Source organism: Melanostigma gelatinosum, assembly GCF_949748355.1.
Source record: "Melanostigma gelatinosum genome assembly, chromosome: 2".
NCBI classification, from domain to species: domain Eukaryota; kingdom Metazoa; phylum Chordata; class Actinopteri; order Perciformes; family Zoarcidae; genus Melanostigma; species Melanostigma gelatinosum.
In genome coordinates, this window is record NC_136635.1 from 17913068 (window position 1) to 17935535 (window position 22468).

At 40.9% G+C, this 22468-nt stretch overlaps 1 protein-coding gene across 1 annotated transcript in view; it reads right to left on the reverse strand.

Moving 5' to 3' along the window:
- gpc5a (glypican 5a) overlaps positions 1 to 22468 on the reverse strand; it is a 109255-nt gene that overhangs the window by 59717 nt on the left and 27070 nt on the right. The window lies entirely within an intron of this gene.

Below are 22468 nucleotides of genomic sequence, written 5' to 3' on the forward strand. Positions count from 1 at the left end.
TAAAACTTCGATATACTGCGAGTACTCCAACACACCGATTATTGAGTGAGCTGTGAATCTGAAAATCAAATGTCACACTGAGCGTTGTTTCATTCTTGTACAAGTCAGACCTAACTCAATTTTCTTCACACACAAAGCAACAGACGAGTAAATGATGAGCTGATGAAACACCATGCGTTGTTAAAGATTAAACCCGTGGCTACAAACGATTTGTCTTGTGGTTTGTTACAAAAGTAGAGTCTAGTTTGGGCCTAATGTGATTTGTTAGCAGTTCCAGCTCAGAGACATTTCACCTCTAACGTCTCAGGTGGTATAATTTCAATGCTCAGGGCCCAAAATGGCAACACCTTTCAATATTTCACAGAAGGGTAAAGATTAGAGAAAAGTACAGAAAATGTAGACAGATTTGTGTGGCAGAACTTTGACTTTTCTACTTTGCTCTCCCATTAATCATCTCACGACTCCGTTATCTATGTTGAAACCACCGGCTAAACTAAACTGCCCAACTGTATATAAACGAGTTAAAACTAGTTCCAGCTACAAGAGATCAATGCTGCTCACACCAATGCAACAGTAATATGATTCATTTACTTCAGTTGTATTTTAAAAGCAGAGTTTTTGCTTGTGGTGGAATGTTTACATTGTAGGATTGGTACTTTTACTTTGAAGGTACTGTAGTGTCACGGGCAATACTAAAATATGATCAATATTTTGAACTCACACAAAGGTGATGACATTATTCATATGTAGGCTCTCCCTGCGGTTAAAGTAGGATTCGTGATGTGGGGGAAACATGAACAGATGTGTCTCTGCTGCAGTGCTGCAAGGCTGCACATTACGTGTATGGTTTTACAAAACACAACATATCAAGCTCTTGGTGCTCTCTCCTAGAAATTAAACTATTAAACCACACTGAGTACAGGACACTCAACTATTCATTTGTGATCTGTGCTTTAACGTTTCAATATGCGTCATTAATCCTTGTTCTAACGCAGTTCATTGTTGTTATAGCTTCGTAATAGGCTTCAGTCAGTTCACATCAAGGACTCCTCACTCTTTAGCTTGAACACAGTTTGTCAGCTGTAATGACTTTGACCATGGCAGCCGGTGACTGAGCACAATTCAATCACATCTCAATCTCCAGCATATCGCTTCATCAAAGTAGATCAAGGTAAAGTCACTCATTGCAGAAATCCCTGTGAGTGTGTGAGTGTGTGAGTGTGTGTGTGTGTGTGTGTGCGCGTGTGTGTGTGTGTGTGTGTGTGTGTGTGTGTGTGTGTAGGTGTGTGTGTACGTGTTTGGAGGGTAAAAAGGTTTACGGAAGACAAGACATGTGTGCATGTGATGATTTACTAAAAGTCTCATGTGTGTGTATTTGAGAGACAATCGTGTTTGTAATGTGGAATTATTGGAAACGGTTAGATCACACGAGTCGGAAACAAACATTCGCAGACACCACTGGAATAAAATTCTACAAATGTAACACTGTTCACTACCGAGCCTGTTTGTTACCGGTACCAACCACATTATCTTCACTTCACCAGTCTCGCCTCCGCTGTGTGTGGAGAGACACTTTGCCAACGATCCGCAAACATTTTAGTAGCTAATCATACATACTCCTGTCCTCCGTGTCCCTTTCTGTTCCCATAGTGTGTCAGACGGAGCAGACAAACGAGGTGTTAGCCCAACGTCTCTTTGAATTTGAATATCTGGATTAGAGAATTAACATCAAAACATCAAAAAACAAGCAGTGGCTTAAATGACTTGTGGGTGATTTTGTAGCGACTATCACAAATTGTTGAGCTCGTCAAGCAATATAAGGTCAGAAAGGGAACGAAAATGTATGAATAAATAAAGTGCAGCAAGCCTGGGTGTCTAATTTATTTAAAAGAAAAGGTTGGTGGCAGAATTCAAATTTAGTCAAGATGTCTAGGTCCTTCAGATGCAATTTTGATGTTAATTTCCTGCAAATTGGAACTCCTCAATGTGATTAGTTTTGGAAATATACAGCGGCCACTCAGTGTCTCTTTAGATTTGTTATCAGCAGTTCGTGTGTTGTCGCCACTATTTTTCTTATTAGGCTCACTCTTCTCTTGTGTGTGGCCGTTGTCCTCTCAGTCTCAGTGGCTGCTATCTTTCTTCTGGCAGCTGTGTCAAATGAAATATTAAAGTGAACATCTCAAATTTGTCCACAACAACAGCCCTTTGGTAATTTAGAGAGCAGATGCAAATGGCCAAATTTGTATTTTTAGAATGCATTTTTTTTGGCAAACTTATCAGAGGACGATATAAGAGAGAAAACTAAGACGAGAGAAAAGTGAACATTTTGGTTTCAAGATGTATACATACATGAACAGGCTTTCAGGCAAACAGCAATGACCAATCGTTTACCAACTACTTGAACTTATCAGCAAACATCTTTTGCACTTGGAGTATTCTTGGAGGATTCTTTTTGCATCTGAAGAGTCTGCATGCAGGGAATAGTCTTGGCCTTTTTGCTTGTTGACACCATCCCATGAAAAGCCTGGATTCAAGGACGTAAACCCTTTCAAACGTCTTTGGTTGAAATAGTATGATGTATTTGATCTATATTGAACCTGATGATTCCAATTGTGTGTGTTCTTGATGGTCAGTACATTTCCTTTACTGCTTTACCGTTGCTAAGGGTTGTGCAAGAGGAAATAACTTTCCGAGCCAAGTGACCGGCAATTTCGCCTGCGGAAATTGAGGTTGATCAAAGACGGTGGTTCTACCTTTCTTTAAACAAAATTGAGTAAAAACATCTCTCTTAAATTAGGGGAATGTTCTGTTCATATAAAAAGAAGAGTGGATTGTAAGAGACTGGAGACACCTTGTGGGTTGACCAGCTGCATGTTGGAATTTAGAGTAACCAGGTTACTGCAGTGCGTGTCAACAAGTTCTCCGATTTCTTTCTGCCATAACATGATTTCTCTGAATAATTGGCTCCTTGTGCGCATTGACCAAAATGTAAGTGTGAAAGTGAAGGCCCCGTTTGCTCACTGCAGCAGAGGTGCCTCCGGCTTGAGGCTGATGTGTTTGGACTGAACTGCACCTGAACCGTGTATACTGGAGCTATGACTGTTGAATCCCTGGTCACAACTGCTGAGATGAAGATTGTATGCGTAGAAATTGGAATGAGGATAGTCACTGTTGGGTTTGGCAATACAATAAATTGGTAAAGGTAAACCTGTTAAGCTAAACGCACTTCTTGCATATAGTTACCATGAGGCACCATCCTACAAATCCAACTTTTCATGACCTTTCATGCAGTCTTTTCCCTCATTTCTGAACAGTGTGATTAATAGCAGATTTAAGAGATTACATTAGAGCCATCTGTGCCCAGTTTCGCTCAATGAAAATGTGGACCGCCTGTATTATTAAAAACTGTATGTTATAACCAAAAGCTTATATTCTGAAAACCACATGTACGATTATTTTTGTGAGTGAGTATTTAGTGCAGTTAAATGTGTAGGAATATATACAATATCACTTGTATCCATAAACACACACACACACACACACACACACACATACAGGCAGCTCCTCTTGCATTCAGTAAGCAATCTTTCATTATGCCACTGGGATCCATAACCTGAACACATACAATATCTTGTAACAGGCTGCAGGGCTGGCAATGCAACACAAGGACTCTACGGGAGTTGCAACCCCTGAAAGTAAAGGTCTGCTCCTTAAAAGGTGTCAAAGATAAAATAACGAAAACAACATTGATCATATCATCAGATATTCTTCAGGGTGAGTAAAAAGCCCACAGTAGCATCAAGCACAACCTACAACAGGATATCAAACAGCTGAGCGATTGCCTGCGTCCCTGTGGACCAGCAGCAGGATCCTAGAATCCATATTCTTCACCCCCAAAGGGATTCTTGGTTTGCATCTCATCTCTGCTCATACTGCTGTTCAGCTCCAGATTGGAAATTTCAATCATTTTATTCTTGGCTCTTATCCCTCTCCCATCCAACTACATTTGTCTGTAAGTGCAAAACCTTCACGTCTGGAACAAAGACATTTGAGGCGGCTTTTGTCTTATTCCTTGACTTCGGGACAGAGTAAGATTGGTACGTCAAAGTAATTTACTCTAATCATGACACAAGAGGAACATGGCTCTTCCTCAATCCAGTGTATTGTAATACTGTGATTGTGCATAAAACAAAGATGCAAGCTACTGTGACAAATTTAATCCTTTCTATTGCGAATACTTCTCTCTTATCTGTATCCCTTTGATTAGGGCTGTGGCAAAGAATGGCTGGGAATATGAATAATACATATTATAATAATATTGATACCTACAAAGGTGTACTCAGTAGGGTGAACAGTGAGTGGGGAGTCAGAGGCAGTATAAACAGGAAATAAGAACTCTTTTGTGAAAGCGTGATTCGCCAAAACCTCGAGAGGTCCTTGAGCATGCAGCCCTAACTGGCCACCCAAAATATAATGCAGTTTGCTTCTGCAGAATTAAGTTTGTACACGCCAGAGTTGTTGCTGACGGAATTATTTACTCCATTTATTGAAACAATGAGCTGAAACTATAAAGCTCCGTAAAGCTGAGCGGATCAGATGATGATTCTCTGTTGGTTCATCAACTCAACTGTATATATCCCTTCTTTTTTTTTTCTAAATTTGCTTAATCTAAAAGACACACTTACAAACTAAGATGCAGTGTTTCAATCAGCTTGTTGGGATTTCTGTCAACAGTTTACAGCCGGCTGCCGAATGTTCACGACATCATTTAACGAGCAGGTTAGTATGCTTCTGCTGCCTTTGCGGTATCAATCATGAGCTGCAATTGAGCATGCCTGTTCGGTATTTGCCTTCACACCTTCTGGCATTCAATTGTGAGTTCACATGTATAATTACTTTGGTGATAAATAAACAAACACTCAGTTTTTCCAATGATTTCCTGCCTAATATGGGAAACAGGCCAAACGTAAAGAAACAAGAAGGGAAAGAGACAATTCTGCTCATTCAAATTTTCATCTAAAATCTGAATCAAATGTTTTTTACACGGCGGTGTAGAAACGGAAAAAGGCTGTCTAAATGCAGAAATGTATTTTTCCTGAGAGCACCTTCATCAAAATGTTATGGAGAGAGCAGTTCAGTGGCTCGGGAGATGAAGGAGGTAGACCATGCACAATGTTCACGGTTGGCTGAGTGAGAAACAAAGCAGGCCTGTGGTTAGCAGGCTAGAAGGCAATACCTGCTTTCCAGTTGTCACTAAGGAAACAAGAGTCCGTCTGGCTAATTGCCGAGCGCAGAGAGGATCTGGGAGAGTCTACCCCTTCAAAGCAGCAGCATGTTCACTTAAGCTCAAAAGGACAGAAAATTCTTCAGGCAAGACAATGGAACATATGCAGTTTAATGTGTAAAATCAACAAGGGGACCAGGTTTCAAACAAGCATATGTTTGGTACAATAACCCAGAGTTAATATGGTAACACACATTTAAATAATACATAACATTTACATACATCCTGTAGTAAATAGGTGTATATTATATATATATAATAGGTGTTTATATTCCACAACATGTGCGCTAAGTCAAGCGTTTGTTTGAGGAATTGTTATTCATGAACAAATTCATGAATCAGATCAATCAATTGACTGACAAAACTTCTGCAGACAGGATGTAATAAGGTATTTTCATAAAGGATTATTATAATCAGGATTACAAGGTTTGCCAGTATGTGTATCTCGAACGGTGTGCCTTTATTGAGAGCTGTGACAAAGAGGATAATACAACTGCAGTCAACAGTGCCTCTGGCAAATATTTAGCTCCAAACATCACTACTGCCATGTTTGTTCCAATTACGAGGAAGCCCTGAGCCTTGAAGCTGCATTGACTTGTGCCAGGAGGACACTACGGAATTAGCCAGACAGAGCTGTGTGAGCAAGGCGGCAGCGGTAATTAATATGGTCTGGTAACTGGTCGGTGGGTAATGGGCAGTTTGTGTGAGGAATCTGTAGTTGCACCGTTGTACCGAGATGTTGGGACTTGCTCTTTCGAGGAGACGGATTAATTACAGATTTATAATCACAAACATCTGCAAGACTAAAACAAATTAAAGACAGAATGTGTAAGTGCACTCTCAAGGTGGTGAAATGCAATTTTGAAGAAATGATGGAGGAAAGATTGGCAGAGTGAAAACAAAAAAGATTGCATAATATGAGCTTATGATAATGACAAAACACTGTTGGCCACAGATGCCTATCTACATTGTCCTGTAGGGTAAAGTGTGTGACAATAACAACTGTATGTGTTCATATTAAATGTTTTCATATTCATGCTTATTTATAGGTAAGGATCTTTCTTTATGGAGGCTTTCAGCCGAAAGAGTCGGGTCAGGGTTTTCATCTATTGTATGTCCAATGCAGAACAATCAAAACAGCAAGTAATGATGTCTTTTAGGCTTCAAAGGCCCAAAACATATATTTTCTTAATCGGCTTCTTCATGTGAAAAATGTGGTCCAACATGAAGGGGAAGAAAAATGTTATTATTCTACTCCAATTAGAAAGGTTTGGGTTCCTTCAGTTGATAGATTTCTGTATTTGTGCTTTTGTCTGGGCTCTTTTAAATGAGCTAAAGTGGACAGGGTGCAGTTGGGCAATAGCGATGTCACATACTTCCGAGCACCAATCAGGGAGCATAATATCAAAGGTATTACTGTTATTTTGTTTTTATCAACATTGAACATCACAAGGAATATGAATATTTAAAGTATCTGTAAAATGTTTACTGCATCTGATTTATTTTCCCTCCATTTATCCTCTCAGGGCAACAAAAGCATGATTAACATTTGTTTATGGTTATGTTTAGTGAACTGAAAAAGGTTAAGGAAATATCGAGGCCTTAGTTAAATACTTAAAAGCACTAAACAGGACACAATGAGTTTTTCCATACTAAACCAAAAGCACAATGTTTCCCTAACCTTGCTACCTACCAACACATTGAACTCTCTGTGCATCACAACACCCACCTCACCCTCATTCATACGACTCCTCGACAGGATCATCAAACTATGTCTTCTTTTTTATGATTGGTGGTTTTATGATGTGTGTTACTGGTTTTATGTTCTGATAGTGTTGTTCTGCGTGTGTTGAATTTGTTGATTTTGTCGTGGAACTCCAAAACAAACTTCCCATCGGCGATAAGTGTAATGCAGGCAGCAATGATGCTTCCTCCAAATGTATTTGGAAAGGCACATTAGTACTAATATAAACATGTTTTGTAAGGGATGGAGTTGGACCAGTGTCACATGAATCAAATATTAAACTTTTTATGCTTTGACTTATTCACTTGAATATAAAGCATCTGCCTTCAGGTTTATGTGCCCATTCGCTCTCTTTAACAATGACACAACAGCGTAGGAGGTGCACTTTATTTGTTTATCCATGTTTTGATTAGGAAAATCACGACACATGCTCTTTAAATGGCACAGAGACCCATGATCCCTGCACAAGAGTGGAGTGTGAGCTGGTAGAACAGACAGTATGCGGAAACATCAGGGCTCAAGTCAGTACATGACTTTGTTTTTTAACACCGTTTCCTTCAATAAAAACACGAGGCTACCGGCACACGATGGTGTTAATGAGTGATGATATGAAAGTCAATGACATGTGCAAGCATATGGCGCCGCACCTCTCAACACGGATGCCCAAAATGACACCAACCTCACACACAGAAATCCATTATTAGGGTTGTAAAGACCGTGTCATATTGTACCGATCATTTCCCCTACAAAGCTAAGTAGCTATGTGTGCAAATGAGCTACTGCATCATCCACGCTGTTAATGGCAAAAAGAAATCGGAAGCCCTCAAATTAGGAGGCAGAGGAACGCCTCCTAAATAATTGAGTGTTATGGAAGGTAATAGCGACAAACAGAAACGTTGGCTACAATGCCATCATTGTACAATGGCCTCATAAAAGCAGATGGTCACCGAAAGAGGGGATTTTTAAAAAGGTGTTAATGCCCCATAAAGACAATAATGTCCAGGATTAAACAGATGTGGTAAGAGCAGGGCAGCAAATGAAAGAGCCATCAGAGTTTTTATGATATCAATGATCAACACGCTCACATTCAAAATAATGCTCTTCTGTATTTCCTCCACAATGCATAAATGCTGTATCTTTTCCATCTGTTTTAACTTAGTGCAAAACACAAACAAATATCCTGCAGAATTTCATGTACTGGTACTGAATTCTTGGTCTCAATCCAGTGGAGATTATCAAAATCATCACTCTAATGAAAAACTATTTTCCTCTCTGGCACAAAACCTAAGAGGCTTAGTCGTCTTTGCCATCCTCATCCACTGACCGAGCTTGTCCAAATTCCAACACCTGCTTCATGGAGATGCAGAAGAGAAATATTTAAAGAACGATTATGGATTTATGAGGAGTTCTGTAAACACGCAAACACAAATCAACAAGCCTAGAGTAACACCCTTATTTCCAGGCTGTCGAATATCGGAGGCAGGATGTCAGGTTTAAAGTAAAGACCTGAGCAATGATTGGACTTCCTCTCACAATGGCAGCGTTTCATGGCAACAGTCCAGCAATGGAACCAAAGGAGCACGAAGAGATTGTAATAAGGCTTGAAGGAGCATGCTGCACCACTGTGTTGGGATATTTAAGCAGGTTATTAACATGTAATTTGTCAGGGCTATGCTCAGCTATGCTGCAACTCTCCGTGTCTGCAAATTATATCAGTCATTTATTGTAAAATATGAGCGCGAGGAAGCACACAATTTCCGCAGCAATTTAAAATAGACGGAGGTGAGCCGACAGATCCGTTACCTTTTCTGTACATTGCCAAGAAAACCATAACATGGCTTATTGTTGTCATTGTTCACAGTTTAAAAAAAGGGCTTGCAATAAACCTACATTCATTCAGTCCTATTCTTTAAGGGAGAATAGGTACGCACTGGGCAGCATGACAAAAATCAGATCATTAATATGAATTCAACTTACATAATCATAACGAGATGTGATAAACATTGATCCGCACTCAGTATGTAATGTCATACTCTAATTCAAGGTCCCACTCAGACACTACTGGGGCCCAGTTTAAAGCTTCAGATTCTATGTGGCAGAAACAAGAAGAAACATCTGCTGTTTCTCCAGCTGCAGACGCTGTGGATCCACAACAGTAAACAACACATTGGCAAAAGGGACCAAAACACCAACAACCTAATTACCCCTGTGAAACGGTTATTTATTTTTGCTCTCAACCTCATTCTTCTTTTCACTCAGCGTAACAGCGGCTGAATGGGCCAAAGGAAAGAACTGCTGTCAATAGTAAAGGAGCTCATACACCTGCTTAAGGCTCTTGAAAGCTTCAAGATGAGTGACACTCAATGGCAAAACAATGGCAAAACTGCAAAACACTCAATGGCAAGAGTGAGTATGATACATCAAAAGTAGCAGTACAGTATGACTTAAAAACGGTATATACAGTATATATCCATGATACAAAATAGAAAATCCAAAAGACATGTTTCCAATATTTCATCTACCTGAGTCGATATAAATAAAAGAGTTCTTATATAAATAATGAGAACACTTTACTGTAAGAATAAAACAGTAATTGAATCAACACTTCTCTCAAACAGTGTCAGCCAAAGCTGAACATCGAAACCAGGTAAAACAAAATGAAACTGACGGCGTTTACTGTGGTAGGACTGAGCCTATTGACACTCATTTTCTCAGAGATTTCTAGCAGTGCTTGTTTGTTTTTTTCATTGCTTGGACACTGCAAATTCGTGTGAACACTGAGACAACTGTATAAGCATTAAACCACAACTCACTCTCGCTATGCGCAGGGATCAAAACAAACAGAACAGTACAGAAGCAGCTCAGGAGGTTTGGCGACGCTCTAGGTAACCCTCTAGTGTCACGTGATGCAGTTTAAAAACATCCGTTATATTTTGATTACTGGTACGTACATCCACCGTGGCCCTCGTATTTGTGATACAGTAGCTGAGGTAAAAGGTGGGTCGATCCTTTTATTTCCCACATCAGCCCGGATAACTACTTTCATGAAGGTAGAACGTATTGCCGGGCCGTTGCATTAGATTCGTTGTACTTGAAAACATATAAACCCGGAAACTGATGGTGTTTGTCTGGCTACACTAAAAACAAAGTGAGCAGTGGCGCTGAGAGTGAAAGAGATAAAAAAAAAATAGTAGGATTGTTTAACATTTTCCTTCGATATCATATCACCAATCTTTCTTGAGAGACAGTAAAACTGCTCAGTCTAAGTCAATTTTATAGTCGACTGATCACACGCCGTAACGTCTCTCCCTTCATCCTCTGATGGGCTTATCTGTGTTCACGCTTCCACACAGAATCTACCCACACTCGTCTCTGTATGGCAAATCACAGGAGAGTAATACAACTGCACCCCTTCAGACAACTGCTGCAGCAGCCCCCCCCCCCCCAAGATCCATCACAATTACGCCCATCCCTCAATCTCTCTCTGTTTGATGCTAAATCAGTCAATATGTTTTCCCCTCACGTATGGCTCACTGTTTAACTTGCTTTGTAATTAAGGAAGCATTCAACAAACAGCAGCTTTAAGATGCTGTGCTCACAGCTGCAGTGTGCATTCTCCTGAAAGAGAAACGCTTTCAACATTTCATGTGAGAGTGATGTGCAGTTTCCAAAATAAAAATGTTGATGCATGGGCTTTTGTAGCAAATTTAATACATTAGAACAACTCAACAAAATATTCAACGAACAGTAAGAACACAAGTAAAACATTGAGCTGATCCTTTGTATAAACCATGTTATGCTTGTTGGCTGTGGACTTTAGGGGGGGGAATTCATCCTCCCACTGTCAGCCTTAAACAGGTCTACTCTTCACACTCAGTGAAGCTCATCACCATAATTTATCTGAGGAAGATTGTACATTATCCTCCACCACAACTTTTCACTTACATTACATGAAGCACTTTACAATAGCTGCAGTTTACGAGCTTGAAACTGTCTACACGTCTATACCTCATTCCCTCAGCGTGGACTGCGTGCCAACAGTTTGATGGGTTCATTTATGTGGCAATTTAAAAAAAATAAGCCCACGGGTTGGCCGTGAAGTTGTGATTATCCTCCGTCTTGTTACTGCGCTTTAATAACATGCCCTCAACGCTGGGCACAGCGAATCGGTCCCTCCTCAAAGACACTCATTTACCGATGCCACAAGGTGCTTATACGACAGGTTAGTGTCTGTGCAATTTAAATGTCATAACAATGCCTGGACTGTTATTTCACTTTAGAGGAATCATTCGTTTCAGTTTATACTTCAGTATAATATAATTAATTCTTATTCAAGCCTGAACCTAAGTGTGAATTTAGTATTTACTTGTTTTAGATTAAGTTAACAGGAGATGGACACCCATCTGGGTGTGGATTACAATGTAAGTGTTGTGATCAATTAATCTGTTTCATGATGTTGTTTACGTCAAGCTGCCTCATCTACTTGTCTAATTAACAGTTTCCTAATCGTCCCTCGATAACTTCCAGTTCAGGCAGAGTAGGGCAAAGAATTTCACCAATAGATATCCCCATGAACACGTCCCCAGTTGATTACTTGCAATTGACAATTATTCTTTGTACGAGTTTTCTGAAAATGTTTAAATATGTAAATGATGCATTATCGAATTAAGTATGTGCTAATTTGCAAACAAATCAGGTCGATTTTACAAATCAGGCATGAATGATATGTGAACATGTAGAGATAAGAATGAAACTGGAAAGTGTGGCGCGTGCAAGTGCTACTGAAGAGGAGATTTCTGCCTCAAAGTCTGAGAAAAAACTCATTTTGAGCAAACTGCCTTTAAAGATATGTATTGTGAAATTCACCTCATTTTGAAGACACTCCAGGTGAATAGGGTAAAAACAGAACTATGTCGCCATGAAACGTCCCCAGTTGACACATTAAGACAATTATTTTTGGTATTACAAGATTTCTGAAATTGTATGTTAAAATATGCAAATGAGGCATTATCTAATGCTACATTTTCGTGAATTTGGAGGAAATCTACAGATCCAAATAGACATCGTGTAGTAAACTGTTTGGAAAAGGCTGGCACTTTCGGCTTTCAGTGTCGTTCTTTGCTCTTCTTTCAACAAGAATACATACTCTCCGGTTGTAATACAACCGATGGTGTTGCAGCATCTTTGCTAACCTCGCCGCCGCACACATGAAAACAAGCCCGTAGCTGCCAGTAGGACGTGGATCGGTCCTTGCTCTGGCTTACTGGTCACACAAGCGTGACTTGAAGCCTGACAAGATGGGTTTTTGCATATGTGATCCCACCATTCTCCTTAATCATCAAAATATATGTCTGTAGAGGAGTCACAGACACATCGTCAAATAAAACAACCAGACAGACATATTCCAGGAGCACATTAATGTAGCTCAGAAGCCCACCTGGCAATGTCCTCAATACAATCAATCAGTGAATAAATAAAAGGCTAGAGGGGGAAAACTGAGAAACTTCAGGAAGAAGCTGGCAAACAATTCACACAACTTGGCTTTAGGTGTTACAGATGTGTTATAAAATGTATCTTATTTTAGAACACAAAAAAAATCCCCCCGTCCAATTCTGTAAAACGTCAGAGTGACAAATGGAGCATGCGGCGTATTTGGGTTTGCTCCTTTTTGACTGAAGGAGGTGTCCAAGCTATGCGGCGAGCGGCAGCGCTAATCATCACAACTTCTTCACACTTCTTCAGCTTGCGTCAACACCACTGTGAGTCAGTTAGCCATTCATATGCTGCTACAGATGGTCTCATCCCTCTTCTTCAGCTCAGCTGCTGACATGATTCATGGGGCCCTGTGTCTTGATTTAGGGTCTCTTTCATATATCTTCTTGCCCACAGCAGAGGAGCATTTCTCTAACATATCCCTGAGGCAATGACCCCGCTCTGCCTGGCTGTGAGAGAAAGAAAAAAAAAAACTCTGCTGGGCGAAACTGGACACGACACAACTCACGCACACACACACACACACACACACGTGCTGCATATGATACGCACATATCAGCTGATGCAAGCTTGTGTGGTCAAAGGCAAAAAAGACAACGTTTCTTTGTCTTATCACAAAATGTGCTTCATAGTAAACAACAAAATTATAAATCAGGATTAAGCGGACAAACGAAACTGTGCAAATAAAAGCTCTTCAGGAGGTTTCTCAGCCAACTCATTCACACACCACTCCACCCTTCACTTTCACTCTGCGGTTATTCCCACTCCCAAAGTCAATGGAATAAACGCACACCACTGAAAATTAAATCAGCAGTCGCCGATGATTGTTTCCCCACTCAATCTCAGTTTGTTGAATGTGTACAATAATAACTTTGCGTGTTTCCCTTCTATCTGGAGTCAAACTTTTCCTCCAATTTGTTCTCTATGGGCTTCAGATTGCCCTGTCAGAAAGGACTACAGCGAAAGGCTGCGCACACCACTTCCTTATCGCTACCAGTAAATTACTTCAGGATCAGATACAGGCTGCCAACTCGCAGAAACTCCACTCACCAGACACAGAGAGGGGAAAAAGAGGGAGCGAGAGAGAGGAAGAAAAAAACATGGCAAGACATGGCAAGAGGTGAAGAGTATCCCTGTGGAGACCGATAGTTTCGGCTGCTCTCAAAGGTCACCTGATGTTATCTGAAGATCATCTTCAGTCACTAACACTCGCCTTTTTACACCCTGCTCAACAGCTGGAGTCAAGCGCCTGCCAATCAAAACGTTCATATCCTGAAGCGGCAACTAAGTGGCGTTCTCTTCCCAATGTAATCAATGTGAAAGACAATTCTCTCTGAAGTAATAACGCAAGCAATGAATAAAATGACAAACTTCACAAAAGAAAAATCACCTGCGGGAGTCTGGAAAATATACATCCTTTGGCATTTCTGTTTAATGGACAATATAACAAGAGAATATGGCAGAAATGTACTGATGTTTAAGAAGTAAAAAAGACAATAAAACCAATCAGTCAATCAATCTGTGATTTGTCACTCTTCATAATTAAGCTGCCAGAACAAGATGTGCTCAGCCATTTCTCCTTTTCCTAGCTTTGTTTCGGAAAAAATGGATGACTTTATCTACTTTAAGCACATTTTAAAATCTGCAAATGTGTCATCAGTCACATTATGTACAGCTGCAACTAATAATTACTCTCATTATCAACTAATCCACCAATTATTTTTTGGATGAATCTATTCATCGTTCGGTCAATAAAATGTCAGAATAGGGAAAAACGAAGCATTCAAACCTCATGTCTACCATTCGATAGAGAGAGCACGAAGAAAACCAAAAAGATTCACATTTTAGCAGCTGACATTTTCTGTCAATCAACTTTTCAATGAATTTTTCAGCTCCAACATTATGTGTGAATCAAAGTACATGCCATATTAAAATTAACACATCTACAGGGTCTAACATGACAAATATTCATTCATCAGTTTTAACAGATATTTAACACCAAAGATGCTTTTAGTCAATCATATTAGCGTATCAGTAGACCGACCCGCTACAGATGAATTTGAAATGTTTTCTCAGTTTGTGATAATCTTCAAAATCCATGACACGCTGAATTTCCTATTTACATTTTACAATAAAGTTGAAATGATTAGTTGAGTGATCGATCAGCCAATCCATAGAAACTTAACAATTGTGTTAACTGTAATTATTAATCATTTAAATTCTCTAGATCCAGCTTTTATATCAGTGTGAACTTAATCCATTTTGAGTTCCGGATGTTTGTTGGACAAAGAAATCCGGACATTTTATACACCAAACACAGAACAGAATCAGCAGGTTGATCGATCACGAAAACATTATTTTCACTGTTTGAAACACTGGTCTTCTTACTTACTGACTCATATTTCTTTAAAGTAAGCCACATCGTGAATTATTAAAACGTTAGGTCTGCTGTTACTGCAACAACCTAATGCTCAGTGGAGATGAATCATACTACACAAATGTTAGATAACATTTCTACATTTTACTACAGTAGATACATCTGTAGACTCCTTTCTAGTATTATTGTCTTGTGTATTCTAATAACATTGATATTCTAAAAATATATGTTTGCGTCTTATTGAGGATCCTAACGTGTTTTATTTTGACATTTTGTTATTGTCTCTTAAAAGGCAAGCAGAAAAAATGTATTTAATGTGTAATATATAAAGAAAGCCCACCAGGCAATTGAACACATCATTTACTAAATCAATATTTGGTATGGCAGCAACCACTGCCATACCAGCCGGCCAATGGTTGCTCAGGTCATATGAAATAAGTGGCCTCAGAGACTGGTCACTTTAGCAGCTTGTGGTGTGAAGTCGTGATTAAACTCGCGGTGAGTGATCGGGATGCAGGCGGCGGCGCCGGGGGACACTCGCACTGTGATGCAGACGTGCCTCGACTCCTCTCTGCAGCATTGCGGGGAGCAGCTCCAGCGCGGTGGAACCGAGCAGATGGTGAACGTATGCGGCGCTCATGCATGTCATCATCACCTTCATTAGCTGAAGGTGACATATGACATCATCTGACCCTTATCTGGCATTATGGGGGCCAGAAAGAGTTGTTTTCTTCCTTTTCTTCTTCTTTTTTATTGCAGCACGGTTCAAGGTTGATGATGGGAGGTATTGTGAGTAATCACAATCTCTCTCTCACACACACCTTCTCCTCCTCCTCAAGCCTCCCCCCCCCCCCCCCCCCATTACCACCACCTCCCAGCATTAAGGTAAATAAGGGCTTCCAGCAGAGAGCCAATGAGCACGGGCCACTGAGCAGAGATGCATGTTTGTGTTGCCTTCCTCCCAGGACCCTGCTCGTTTATCTTGGCTGTCAGGTAAAGGGCAGACTCAGAGAAGGTGAAACTTTTTTTTATTTTTTTTTATTAAATTATGGCTTGGTTTCCATAGAAACTGCATGACAACATTACAGGGACAATGCTAAGAGAGTGCCACATTGTTGTTGGAGACATTTGTGTTTAAGACAGAGAAATGAAAGAGCGATTTAGATTTATTCTCAGGGAGCCTTCAGACTCGGACCTTTTTACTGTGGGAGGTGAGATTAATGAGAGCATATTCACACCTAGCTTTCAGCTTCGGTTCGGAGCTAAAAGGTGGTCTCCACTTATAAAGAGGTCTTTTGTCGGTACAAACTCCCTGATAAAGACAGAAAAGACGATCATTTTATATCAGGAACTGATACTGCAGAATGTACCGTTTTGAAGAACGTTTGGAGGATAACGGGCAGATTTACTGGTTGTAATGCTTGTTTGTGGATTCATGAATAATAAAACGCTGAACAGCATAAAGGTTGTCTTCTAAAACTGTCAATATTCCAAATGCGAGCTACCTACGCATTCACAAAGTTCTCCATGCTAAAAGTGCACAAAGAAGAAACAAATTGCAGAGGTAATGAATACTTAATGACGACCACATTTTTCACTTTGTGGCAGTAAATGGAAAGCATGTTTAGTTGACAAATTAGTGTAAAATCAAAGGAACAGAAGGTACCACACACATTGTCAAAAGCCTGCAGCTGTGAGATAACCCAGCACAATGATACAAAGATATGAGAGTCTTTCTTTCCAGCCACACTCCCGCTCAGAGAGAAATTAAGTATTTTCTGGAGCAGAACTCAACATGTAGCCATTAAGTTGATGTGAAATAAGGAGCCCTTGATGGGACGGCACACAACTCTAATTCATGAGCAGACATGCATGAAAGTGTTGAATTCAACATTAGCCATTTTCTTCTGCATTCAGGCCGACATTCTGATTGTCTCAGTCGCTGAGAAAAATACTTAGGATGCACAACCAACTCTCCACACACAAAAGAAAACAAGAAAGGAAATATCGGGAGCTTCATTCTAGTCCTCCATGACTAAAATTGCTCCATTATTCTATTGTTTACTTCTGGAGTGCCAAACTCTTCCTGCTAAGAACTGTGGCAAACAGCTCTTGCCATCAAAACAATACGGCTGTGTCCTTGTGATGAAATCACATTTTGTCACCTCCATTTCCTTAACATTTCTTTTATGACGAAACAAATAGATCCCGCTCACACAGAGGGTTTTTCCACCAAAGACGCGCTACCTCTGCTCCCTCTTTATGAGCATTAACTTCAATTTTTTTTTTCCAACTCTTTGTTCCCCGCTTTCCAGCAGCCTCTGATTTATATCCAAGGTAAAAAGGTAGAGTGCTCCGCGGGGACCGAGCGCGTGTGCTCGACGGTAGACGGAGGCAGGGCCGATATCACACACACGAGGGTGAGGGTGTGTGCTCTGACAGCTCATCACTGGACAATAAGGCCTTGGCTGTTAATGTCCTGCTACCTGGCATGCTGCAGGGTCACAATCTGCACCAGATGCTGGAGGCAGGCGTCCAACTTGTGGTGGAGGAGTGTGTGGGGAGGGGAGGGGGTGGGGGATCCATGCTTGAGAAGCAAAAGGGAGTGGATACACTGAAAAATGAATGGGACTAGAAGGAGACACAGATACATGCACCACCTGCATCCAGCAAACTCAGAATTTACTGTCTCTTCTGCAGTGGCCTCGCTGGAAGTTACTGTAGCAACATCAGGGATCATTTATGAGCACAAATAAATTAAATATCCATTTTCCAGAGAGCTAGATTGAAAATGGATCTGTGCAGAGCAATGATGCATAATTCGAGTGTGTGTGTGGGGGGGGGGGGGGGCTTTAAAGCAGACAGAGACACGCGCGCACACACACATATCTATACGTGCATACAAGAAGGACTTAGGAACTCAATTTAGTCGGCCAGACAGTTCTTGATTCTGTCACTCGGGATAATCGTCAGGATGTGGTACTCTGACCGAGCCCCTGCGTCTAAACCCAGGCAGGATACAAGGTCATGTTGGAGTGGAACTCTAGCCATGCAGCACCCAGACCTCAAGTGCTCCAGTGGTTTTGTGGTTATCTGCAGTAGCCAGCTGTCGCAATACAGAGCTCTTCAAGAATGTCCCCTCTCCTGTTCCTCTGACTCATCTTTCCCTCCTCTCTCTCTCCCTTAATCAAAACTGTCCAATCAGCCCACCCATCGCTGTCATTCTTTCTTTTGTCTACTTTGAAGATGTGTAACTTTTTGAATTACTGCTTGTGTGTAGAGACTGCACCAAAAGATTAAGACTGAGAATGCGTCAAAACAAAGCTATTACGGTTTGTGTACTAAGACACCTAAATTGCCAAGTCTGTTCCCAGACAGGAAGAGAGAGGAAAAACCTCAAGCTATATTTGTATTTCACTTTATGAACTGTTGCCTTACTGGGGATTCTATACCACATTCATTTCAAGTTGGTTTTTTTCATGTGATGGAGGGGAAACAACTCTCTTACTTCCTCGCATGAGAGTGACTAAGAGGACAGCTATGCATAATATGTTTGACAGCGCATGTTTAAAAGGTTATTCCTTTCCGTTCAAAATGATGTCAGTTCATCACACGAATGCAGGAGGAGGCGTTGAGACTTGATGTTCTGCAGTGTGTCTGTCTATCACCTAAATTCAGTTTTGTCTGTCACTGTCAGGGACAGCGTGGATAAGAACCACCTCTCCACCACCATACATCATTAAAACAGATGCAGAGGGGAGTGGTGGAGTGATCAGCAATCTGGCATGTGTTTCCAGTGCGAGTGTAACTCAAAAGTGCAGAGCTCCACCTGCTGGTCAAAGAGAGCTACGACCGCTCTAAAACAGACACGAAGCGTCCAAAGTGCTTGGATTTACGATTGCAATGACCACAGTCATTTCACTGGACAGAAAGCCACAGCTTTGCCAGCAGGTTTATTAACGGACGAGGAGAGGGCATTAATATGTGCCCTGTGCAAAGATAACCAGCTGTGTTTTTATGTATATTTGAGGCAGTATATGGAGATTCTCTAATATATGCACATGTAGTATAAAGTATTTATTTTTAACCCTTGTGTTTTGTTGAAAATGGCTTTACTTCTTAATTGTTTGGGGTCCCACTGCTGTATGTGTAAAAATCATTATTTTGATCTTCTATAACCTGATGTATACGAAGGTCTGGGAGTATAGTATGCCCTTTCCTCTGCCACAAAGTAGGCATGCACATTCAACGAAGCTGACAAGTTACATAAATAAAAATAAAGCATTGTTATATCACCAAATAAAGGACATATTTCATGTTGTAAAAGTTATATGGGCTATGTATCAACAATACAAGTTTTGATAACAGCCCGGAAAGGTGTACTTCCTCTTGTGAACAGACCGCAATAACAGAAATATAAATACATTTATTTGGGATTTGAGAGGGTCTTCTGTTGTGTAAAAAGTACAGTCAATCAGCAATAGCTGTGGGGGGGGGGGATCACAAGCAGAAAAAAGCAGAAAAAAGCAGAAAAAGTTTCAGAGTGAAGATATATTTTATTATTCAACACATGCTGTCCTGATGGGAACACCATGTGGGTTTCGCAGTGAGGCTCAGACAACCCTCAAATGAGGAGGCACATTCCCCGAGTAGCCCGGAATAACCTAAGCTCTTGATGCTTCTTCAGTGGATTCCTATTAGCAGAGCTTAAAAGCTGTCATTTCAGTTAAGCCAAGGCAAATCACCTGAGCGCCACGTCTAGTGGGGGGATGGAAGCGAGAATGAGACGAATGACGAAATAGGAAAATGATGAAACCGCCATTTGAAAAGAATAAAATAGATATGAGCAGAGCAGCATAGACCTAGATTTAAAGAATCAGACCTTTCCTCTGCAACTGGCCACACATTGAAGAGAGGCCTGCACTGCAACTCCAGGGCTCTTATTACCATGCGATTAGCCTCTTCAAGATTAACCGGGCAGCAAACAGACACGGGAAAGGTCAAAGGTCAGTGCTCAGACAGCCACTCCAGCATGAAGGGTGGCCTGTTAAACGAAAGGCCACCCTCAAATCTACTCGCGTGTCCTCAGGCATCTTTTCAAAACTGTAGCATTCATCCCGCAGTGCTCATTCCTCCCGAGTTAAATTCCAACAGCATGCAAGGTCAGTTGCCTTATTATCGTAGAAATTGTAAAAAAAAAAAAAAACTGTTGTACTCAATTAGAAAAAAGGCTCTTTGAAAATGTACACTCACCGCCGAACACCTGGTGTGTGTTGGCAGCCGTGAGACCAAACTGCAGGTGGGGATAAATTAAAGCGAGTCTACACCGGAGGAGGTAATCATGAATAACACATCACACTCTTTTTAGCACTGCTATAACTCCTGGTTGTTGTCTCTCATTGTATGGGTGACAAGAATATGGCAAAATACATTCCAAAATAAATGTGCTGCCTCGTACACGCTCACATATAAGTTTTAATATCAGTTGTCAAACTGAATTAGAAAGTAGAGCTGTGGCAGCTGAAAAGGAATGAGGATCCCTGTAATCCCTCGACTAATTTGGTCTTTGTCAGTCTGTTACTGCAAAAGATAAACACAGAAAAAGATGGTAGCTGGTGTGTGTGTGCGTTTGCAGCTCATGGTAACATGGCATTCCTTCAGTGTGTGTGTGTGTGTGTGTGTGTGTGTATCCATGACAGATAGAGAAAGAAAGCATGTGGGAAAGCGTTAACCTTTCTGCCAAGACGTGGACAATGTCTCCAACAAAAGAAGATCACCGACACTTCCAGAGTTTGAGGGACGTTTAACTGGTTGTTTTTTACCTCTTGCTGTACAGTGACATAAATCACAAGAACTTTTTAAAAACTTCAAAGGGGAAAAATGCAAGGACATAACAATACCCCCCCAACCTTCATACCAATAAATCTTTGCAAATTCTATTTTATGATACTAGTGCCAGTACAGTATCTGACATCTGTGTTTTAATTGTTTTTTAAGTTGTATGTGAAAGAGGTCACTCATTTATGATGAATCCACAGAAAATGATTACCCACCTCTATGGAGATTGTTTAGCATCTTTAATAGGTGCACGATACGAGATTGGGAGCATTTCAATTGCCTCTAAATGGCGCTCAACATGTCAACGGCGAGCTCACGACTGACGATGCTAACAGGGCTAACAGTACAAACTGCGTCAAACCTGCCGACAGAGCTAACCGTGCTTACCTGAGGGGGAACCGGAGGGTGGGTGCTACACTTCCACGATGACGCTGACGGTCGGAACAGCGTTATCGGCCGTTACTGTCGTATGAGAGCAGTGGGACACGCTCACATAACCTCACATGCACTAAACGCATGCGCAGCAGGCCCGGCTATGTTAACAAAGCAAGGAGAAGCTCTGACAACAACACACAGAGGGAGAGTGACTTCCTCCACAATATCTTAAAAGTATGCCATGAATCAACTGACATTCCCAGCAAGACCACACTTAATTCCCCAGATCCACTTGACCATGAAGAGCTGACATGATGCTACTTAGAGAAAATTGAATAGACAAAGACCAAAGATAATTTGGTACAAAAGGTATGCAATGGGCAACAAAAAACAAAGTGGCAGGATGCAAAACGCATGGGTGTAGGACTCAAAACGCAAAGTTTAGGACATGGGACTTGACTCAGCACTTGTCAGTCTCCACTTGGGACTTGATTGGGACTTGAGTGCAAAGACTTAGGACTTACTTGTGTTTTCCAAGGCAATGACTTGGTGCCATTTCTGTGGCTGATAATTGTCATTGTTGTTTACGGCTTGTGTTTTCCCAACACAAGTGACCAACAACTGCTAAAAATGCTCAAATTTAGCTTTAAATCAGTAAATACTGGATTACTAAATAAGTAAACAAGACTGCAAATCTTATGCAGCATTAGATACCAACTTTCGGTACTCAACAAACACATTTCTGATGGTAACAAAACAGTATTTAGGTGTGATATAAAGCCCTTTGCCCTGCAATTCTGGTAAATTGGATTTTCTTTGTAATGTAATGTCCAATCTTCTTTCCCTCCCAGTGTGAATGTGTAAGCGAGGGACGAACCAGAAAGAGAAAGAATGTGTTTACCAACTCCCCCCTGAACTCCACCCTATCATATTCCTTCACACAGACATTGAGATGAAAGCAACTTGTGTCCTTCCTCTATGATCGTATCTGATTGTCCTTTTTGTTTACCAGCTACCCAGATGAGGACCTGCATTAAATCTTCCTTCAATCTCAACTCACTACTCCTTTAAGACCATAAAACAATCTGCACCAGCACACACATACACAGAGAGAGAGAGAGAGAGAGAGAGAGAGAGAGAGAGAGAGAGAGAGAGAGAGAGAGAGAGAGAGAGAGAGAGAGAGAGAGAGAGAGAGAGAGAGAGAGAGAGAGAGAGAGAGAGAGAGAGAGAGAGAGAGAGAGAGAGAGAATGAATCTGAACCAATCGTTTAAGGTCTCTGAGGCCTCAATAAGCTTCTGTAAATCATCCAGCAGTGACTTTATTTCCCCTCTCTCTCGGTGGATGTTGGGTTATGACC